This window comes from Euprymna scolopes, chromosome 44 (genome assembly GCF_053919585.1).
Source record: "Euprymna scolopes isolate OS-2025 chromosome 44, ASM5391958v1, whole genome shotgun sequence".
Classification (NCBI taxonomy): Eukaryota; Metazoa; Mollusca; class Cephalopoda; order Sepiida; family Sepiolidae; genus Euprymna; species Euprymna scolopes.
The window spans coordinates 51,498,179-51,505,265 of NC_136525.1; the positions used below are offsets into that span (position 1 = coordinate 51,498,179).

A 7,087-nucleotide genomic window follows, 5' to 3' on the forward strand; every position below is an offset into this window, starting at 1 on the left:
TTGTCAGAAACATTTTTCATCTCCTGATCGAATTATTTATAATCTGAAAACAGTGACACACGTACGCACGCACGTACGTGTGTCACTGTGTTCAGATTATACATAAATCGATCAGGGGGTGAAAAATGTTTCTGGCAAAGGGAGAAGAATTGCTGTTACGTTAACGGTACTACGGTATTAATATTTTATTTTGCATATTTTATATGAGTCTTGAAGATCAGGACAAATCATGGACAACTCACATAGTGTGACATACTTGATGGATTGAGATAGTGGACTAAAGGTTTGCAGAAAGGTTCAATATTTGGCATGCCAATGGTTTGGAGAGAGCAGAAAAACCATAATGTTGTTTCTTGCAGGTGTAAACACCTAAAAAAAAAAAAAAAAAAAAACAGGTAGGTCGTTTCAATTGTACTACTCTCGTCTTCGTAGCTCTTCCACATTTTCGGTTAAAAAGACTTTATTTCTGGAAAAAAACCCTCGTATAACAACGCGCGTTCCAGACGCTCATGTACAGTTCTTGTCCATTGCTGGCAAAATTGCATTGAGAATGGTGGTTACTATGTAGAAAAATAAATGCTGGAGCACAACAGGTCGCTAGTTTTAATCGTACCACTTCCGTCTTCGTAGCTATTCAATCTTTTCAGTTAAAAAAAATGGGAGGCTTTACTTTTGGAATCGTAAGACAAAATCGCGCTCCAGGCGTCCATGCACAGTCATCATCCATGTGTTGACCAGTGTGTGCGTGTATGTGAAACGCCATTAGCCCTGTTTGGGTTTAACCGGCTTGCTGCGAAGGACGAAGTTCCATGGGAGTATGAAATTCACAAGCGGTCCCCAGTCGCATGTATAGCCCCGTTAGGGGAGATGACGACGTTAGGTTTTTGTAACTTTTGTAGGGAGGTGTCGACGCCCTCCTACATACAGCACCTGGACTTTCCAAATTGGTCACCCATTTTAGTAATGACCAGGCTCAACGTTGCTTAACTTCGGTGATCTGATGGGAATCAGTGTTTCAACACGATTATGCCGTATCTGTTGGCCAGGGTATGATTAGATTCGGACAAAATACAATAACATTTTAGCTAGATTGCATCAACCCGTTTAAAACCAAGGGTACTTTGCTTAAATTTGATGAAATTTTGTTGGTTTGCATGTTAGAATGTCATGAATCTGATTTTAAACAATTGTTTTGAAAGTTTTTGGAAACCATTAAAATGGGAACATCGGCTTATTTGAGGTAAAAAAAAAAACTAAAAGCAACATCCACAAACCTTGCGGACGGCATGCAAGTGCTACATAACCATTGATATAATTTCCTGAGTTGGAAGCAACTTTTAGTTTCAGAACAGTTTCCGATGGTTAGTTGTTCTATACAAGTCCTGCAGGTGACTGGTTCTCAATAGACAGTTCTTGAGTTGGAAGGAACATTTAGTTTCAGAAGTTTCCGGTGGTTAGTTGTTCTATACAAGTCCTGCAGGTGACTGGTTCTCAGTAGACAGTTCTTGAGTTGGAAGCAACTTTTAGTTTCAGAACAGTTTCCGATTGTTAGTTGTTCTATACAAGTCCTGCAGGTGACTGGTTCTCAGTAGACAGTTCTTGAGTTGGAAGCAACGTTTAGTTTCAGAACAGTTTCCCATGGTTAGCTGTTCTATACAAGTCCTGGAGGTGACTGGTTCTTAGTAGACAGTTCTTGAGTTGGAAGGAACGTTTAGTTTCAGAACAGTTTACGATGGTTAGTTGTTCTATACAAGTCCTGCAGGTGACTGGTTCTCAATAGACAGTTCTTGAGTTGGAAGCAACGTTTAGTTTCAGAACAGTTTCCGATGGTTAGTTGTTCTATACAAGTCCTGCAGGTGACTGGTTCTCAATAGACAGTTCTTGAGTTGGAAGCAACGTTTAGTTTCCGAACAGTTTTCGATGGTTAGTTGTTTTATACAAGTCCTGCAGGTGACTGGTTCTTAGTAGACAGTTCTTGAGTTGGAAGTAACTTTTAGTTTCAGAACAGTTTCCGATGGTTAGTTGTTCTATACAAGTTCTGCAGGTGACTGGTTCTCAATAGACAGTTCTTGAGTTGGAAGCAACGTTTAGTTTCAGAACAGTTTCCCATGGTTAGTTGTTTTATACAAGTCCCGCAGGTGACTGGTTCTCAGTAGACAGTTCTTGAGTTGGAAGCAACGTTTAGTTTCAGAACAGTTTCCCATGGTTAGTTGTTCTATACAAGTCCCGCAGGTGACTGGTTCTCAGTAGACAGTTCTTGAGTTGGAAGCAACGTTTAGTTTCAGAACAGTTTCCCATGGTTAGTTGTTCTATACAAGTCCCGGAGATGACTGGTTCTTAGTAGACAGTTCTTGAGTTGGAAGCAACGTTTAGTTTCAGAACAGTTTACGATGGTTAGTTGTTCTATACAAGTCCTGCAGGTGACTGGTTTTTAGTAGACAGTTCTTGAGTTGGAAGCAACGTTTAGTTTCAGAACAGTTTCCCATGGTTAGTTGTTCTATACAAGTCCTGGAGGTGACTGGTTTTTAGTAGACAGTTCTTGAGTTGGAAGCAACGTTTAGTTTCAGAACAGTTTCCGATGGTTAGTTGTTCTATACAAGTCCTGCAGGTGACTGGTTCTTAGTAGACAGTTCTTGAGTTGGAAGGAACGTTTAGTTTCAGAACAGTTTACGATGGTTAGTTGTTCTATACAAGTCCTGCAGGTGACTGATTCTCAATAGACAGTTCTTGAGTTGGAAGCAACGTTTAGTTTCAGAACAGTTTCTGATGGTTAGTTGTTCTATACAAGTCCTGCAGGTGACTGGTTCTCAATAGACAGTTCTTGAGTTGGAAGCAACGTTTAGTTTCAGAACAGTTTCCGATGGTTAGTTGTTCTATACAAGTCCTGCAGGTGACTGGTTCTCAGTAGACAGTTCTTGAGTTGGAAGCAACGTTTAGTTTCAGAACAGTTTCCGATGGTTAGTTGTTCTATACAAGTCCTGCAGGTGACTGGTTTTCAGTAGACGGTTCTTGAGTTGGAAGCAACGTTTAGTTTCAGAACAGTTTCCGATAGTTAGTTGTTCTATACAAGTCCTGCAGGTGACTGGTTCTCAGTAGACAGTTCTTGAGTTGGAAGCAACGTTTAGTTTCAGAACAGTTTCCGATGGTTAGTTGTTCTATACAAGTCCTGCAGGTGACTGGTTCTCAGTAAACAGTTCTTTTGTTCAGGTTCCTGGCTTTATAATTTTTGTAGCCACAGAGCAAAAGATTCTTCCTGTGTTGACAAGAAGAAAACAAATCCAGGGGTGCTAAAGAAAAAGGTTTAATTTTTATGGAGTAATTCTGGTTTCTGATTGGTTGGTAGCAGAACGTGAATTAATTTGATTCGTCAGTTCCTGGCAGCATCGTTTATAAATAGAATCTCCCAACTGTGAGGGATAAATTATCCATTATGGATAAAAAAAATAATGCAATAATGCAACAACGTGTTTGTTGTTGCTGTTGTTTTTACACACGTTCACTTCTAACAAGATATAATGCCACTGGATGTAAAGGGCTACTATCTGGGTCCATTTTTAGGAAAGATTAACACGATGTTGGTTTACGCTTCATTTAAACTTCTGCATATCAGTACAGACACGGAAACGGGTAGCAGGAAGGGAATTCCAAAGTCTAACAGTTTGAGGGACGAAACTATTAGAATAGAAAGCTTTCTGGCATTTAGGGACCTCCACAATGAAGGGGTGAGATTTTGTTGCTAAGCGTGTTTGTCGGGGATATCTTCGTATAAGGGTGCAAGTGCAAAGTGTTCATCAGAGCACATTCCATTAAAATATTTGTAAAATAGAGACAGAGATGCAACATTGCGGTGATGGGACAGGGGTTGTAGCTTAGTTGACGAAGTAGGACCTATTAGATTGGAAACTATTTTTTGGATCCTGTCCAAGAGGGAGAGGCTAGTGGTAGATGCACCAGCCCAGATGTGGAAACAATACTCCATGCATGGGCGATTGGTGGTCTTGTAGAGGTACGAGATACTCTCAGGTGTGAGTAGTCTTCTAGCTTGATAGAGGAAACTCGCCCCCTTCGCAAGAAGAGGGACATTCGTGGCCTTCGGGCCAAGATCAAAGTGTAGTATCTGTTCCGGCAGATACTGCACTTGAGATAATTTGTACCAGTCAATGGAGGGGAAACCCTCTATACTGGGACAATTATTATTTTTGGTAACCAGAGTGCCCCCTTTTTGCCTACTTTTAGGGGAGCTGGTTTTTACCTCACATTAAAAACGGCCTTGTGCCTAATTTGCTCAGTGGGGGAGCAAATAAACACCATCTGTTCCGGCAGATACTGCAAGCTATGACTAGCTATGACTAGCAAAGACCAGATGTGGGGGCAACCCCACATGCCTGACCTTTAACCAGCTCCCATTTCCCACCTCTCGGGAGCTGGTCCCCTTTTTCCCTTCCCCCTCCCTTCACTCCTCACATTAAAAATTGGCCTTGTGCCTAATTTGCTCGGTGGGGGAGCAAATAAATACCATCTGTTCCGGCAGATACTGCACTTGAGATAATTTGTACCAGTCAATGGAGGGGAAACCCTCTATACTGGGACAATTATTATTTTTGGTAACCAGAGTGCCCCCTTTTTGCCTACTTTTAGGGGAGCTGGTTTTTACCTCACATTAAAAACGGCCTTGTGCCTAATTTGCTCAGTGGGGGAGCAAATAAACACCATCTGTTCCGGCAGATACTGCAAGCTATGACTAGCTATGACTAGCAAAGACCAGATGTGGGGGCAACCCCACATGCCTGACCTTTAACCAGCTCCCATTTCCCACCTCTCGGGAGCTGGTCCCCTTTTTCCCTTCCCCCTCCCTTCACTCCTCACATTAAAAATTGGCCTTGTGCCTAATTTGCTCGGTGGGGGAGCAAATAAATACCATCTGTTCCGGCAGATACTGCAAGCTATGACTAGCTATGACTAGCAAAGACCAGATGTGGGGGCAACCCCACATGCCTGACCATTAACCAGCTCCCATTTCCCACCTCTCGGGAGCTGGTCCCCTTTTTTCCCTTCCCCCTCCCTTCACTCCTCACATTAAAAATTGGCCTTGTGCCTAATTTGCTCGGTGGGGGAGCAAATAAATACCATCTGTTCCGGCAGATACTGCACTTAAGATGATTTGTACCAGTCAATGGAGGGGAAACCCTCTATACTGGGACAATTATTATTTTTGGTAACCAGAGTGACCCCTTTTAGGGGAGCTGGTTTTTACCTCACATTAAAAACGGCCTTGTGCCTAATTTTCTCAGTGGGGGAGCAAATAAATACCATCTGTTCCGGCAGATACTGCAAGCTATGACTAGCTAGGACTAGCTATTACTAGCAAAGACCAGATGTGGGGGCAACCCCACATGCTTGACCTTTAACCAGCTCCCATTTCCCACCTCTCGGGAGCTGGTCCCCTTTTCCCCTTCCCCCTCCCTTCACTCCTCACATTAAAAATCGGCCTTGTGCCTAATTTGCTCGGTGGGGGAGCAAATAAATACCATCTGTTCCGGCAGATACTGCAAGCAAAGACCATATGTGGGGGCGACCCCACATATAAGACCTTGGTCAATGTAGGGGCAACCCTTCATACCAATTGTCACTATCCAGCTCCCCTACTCCCCGGGGAGTTGGTCCCCATTTCCCCTTCACTCCTCACATTAAAAATCGGCCTTGTGCCTAATTTGCTCGGTGGGGGAGCAAATAAATATCACTCACCTTCTTCGCAAGAAGAGGGACCTCCATGGCCTTCGGGTATCAAAGTGTAGTATCTGTTCCGGCAGATACTGCAAGCAAAGACTCTATGTGGGGGCGGCCCCACAGATAAGACCTTGGTCAATGTAGGGGAAACCCTTCATACCAATTGTCACTATCCAGCTCCTCTACTCCCCGGGGAGTTGATCCTCATTTCCCCTTCACTCCTCATTTTAAAAATCGGCCTTGTGTCTCATTTGCTCAGTGGGGGAACAAATAAATACCGCAAAGACCCTATATGGGAGCGACCCCACAGATAAGACCTTGGTCAATGTAGGGGCAACACTTCTTACAAATTGTCACTATCCAGCTCCCCTACTCCCCGTGAAGTTGGTCCCCATTTTCCCTTGACTACTCACATTAAAAATCGGCCTTGTGCCTAATTTGCTCGGTGGGGGAGCAAATAAATACCACTCACCTTCTTTGCAGCAGTTTTGGCAATGTCCTCAATATATTTGTTCCAATTCATATTTCCCGCACATGTAAGGCTGAGGAGTTTGGAGGTAGAATTCTCAGGTAGGGTGCTATTTGTCATGGATATCGGCGGTTGGAGAGGCATCTTCAAATGGTTAAGCAACTAACATGTTCTATCTATTCAAAAACATCAACATCTAAAAAATAAAAATTCAGGTGCGTGTCCCCAAGCCCCATCAACCTGGAAATCTAATTTTTTTTATCCAAGAATCATCACTTATCAAGGGCTGGAGGCTACTCGAGGATAAGAGTTAATGGGTATACATTAGTCAATGTGATTATAGCGTAGTAAACATAAGTAGTGGGAATTTTGTAAATTGGATTACTCACCGTGTTACCTAGAATATATGTTCCATAATTCATAATGATGAAGTCAATGGTTTAGCACTTTTTTATTAATCGAGCAAGAAACTGCGAGACTCAGCAAAATGTTGTGTGAAAGCTATGTTGGCTTGCAATTACTACTACTCCGTAATGAGGCTTCAGGTATACTATTGGGTTCACAACTAAGTTAATTCCGTTTTTAAATATATTGTGTTTAGAATTTTTTTTTTTTTTTTTTTACACAGGAATCACCACTTATCAAGGCCTGGGGGCAACTCGAGGATAGGAGTTAATGGGTATACATTAGTCAATGCGATTATAGCGTAGTAAACATAAGTATTGGGAATTTTGTAAATTGGATTACTTAGGGGGGCGGTTCATCAAGAACTTGTTTACGTGGGACTTGAAAACAATCAGATTGTAGCTATTTACTATGCCTCCCCACGGGACAGAGTTAGACACCAGGGTCGTTTTTTAACGTGGCGAAAAGGTACAAAAATAAAAATTG

General features: G+C 42.5%; 1 pseudogene; it reads right to left on the bottom strand.

Moving 5' to 3' along the window:
- Window positions 1–918: 918 nt before the first annotated feature.
- On the bottom strand, window positions 919–1,037 carry LOC145268868 (5S ribosomal RNA; annotated as a pseudogene).
- Between the last annotated feature and the right edge of the window lie 6,050 nt (window positions 1,038–7,087).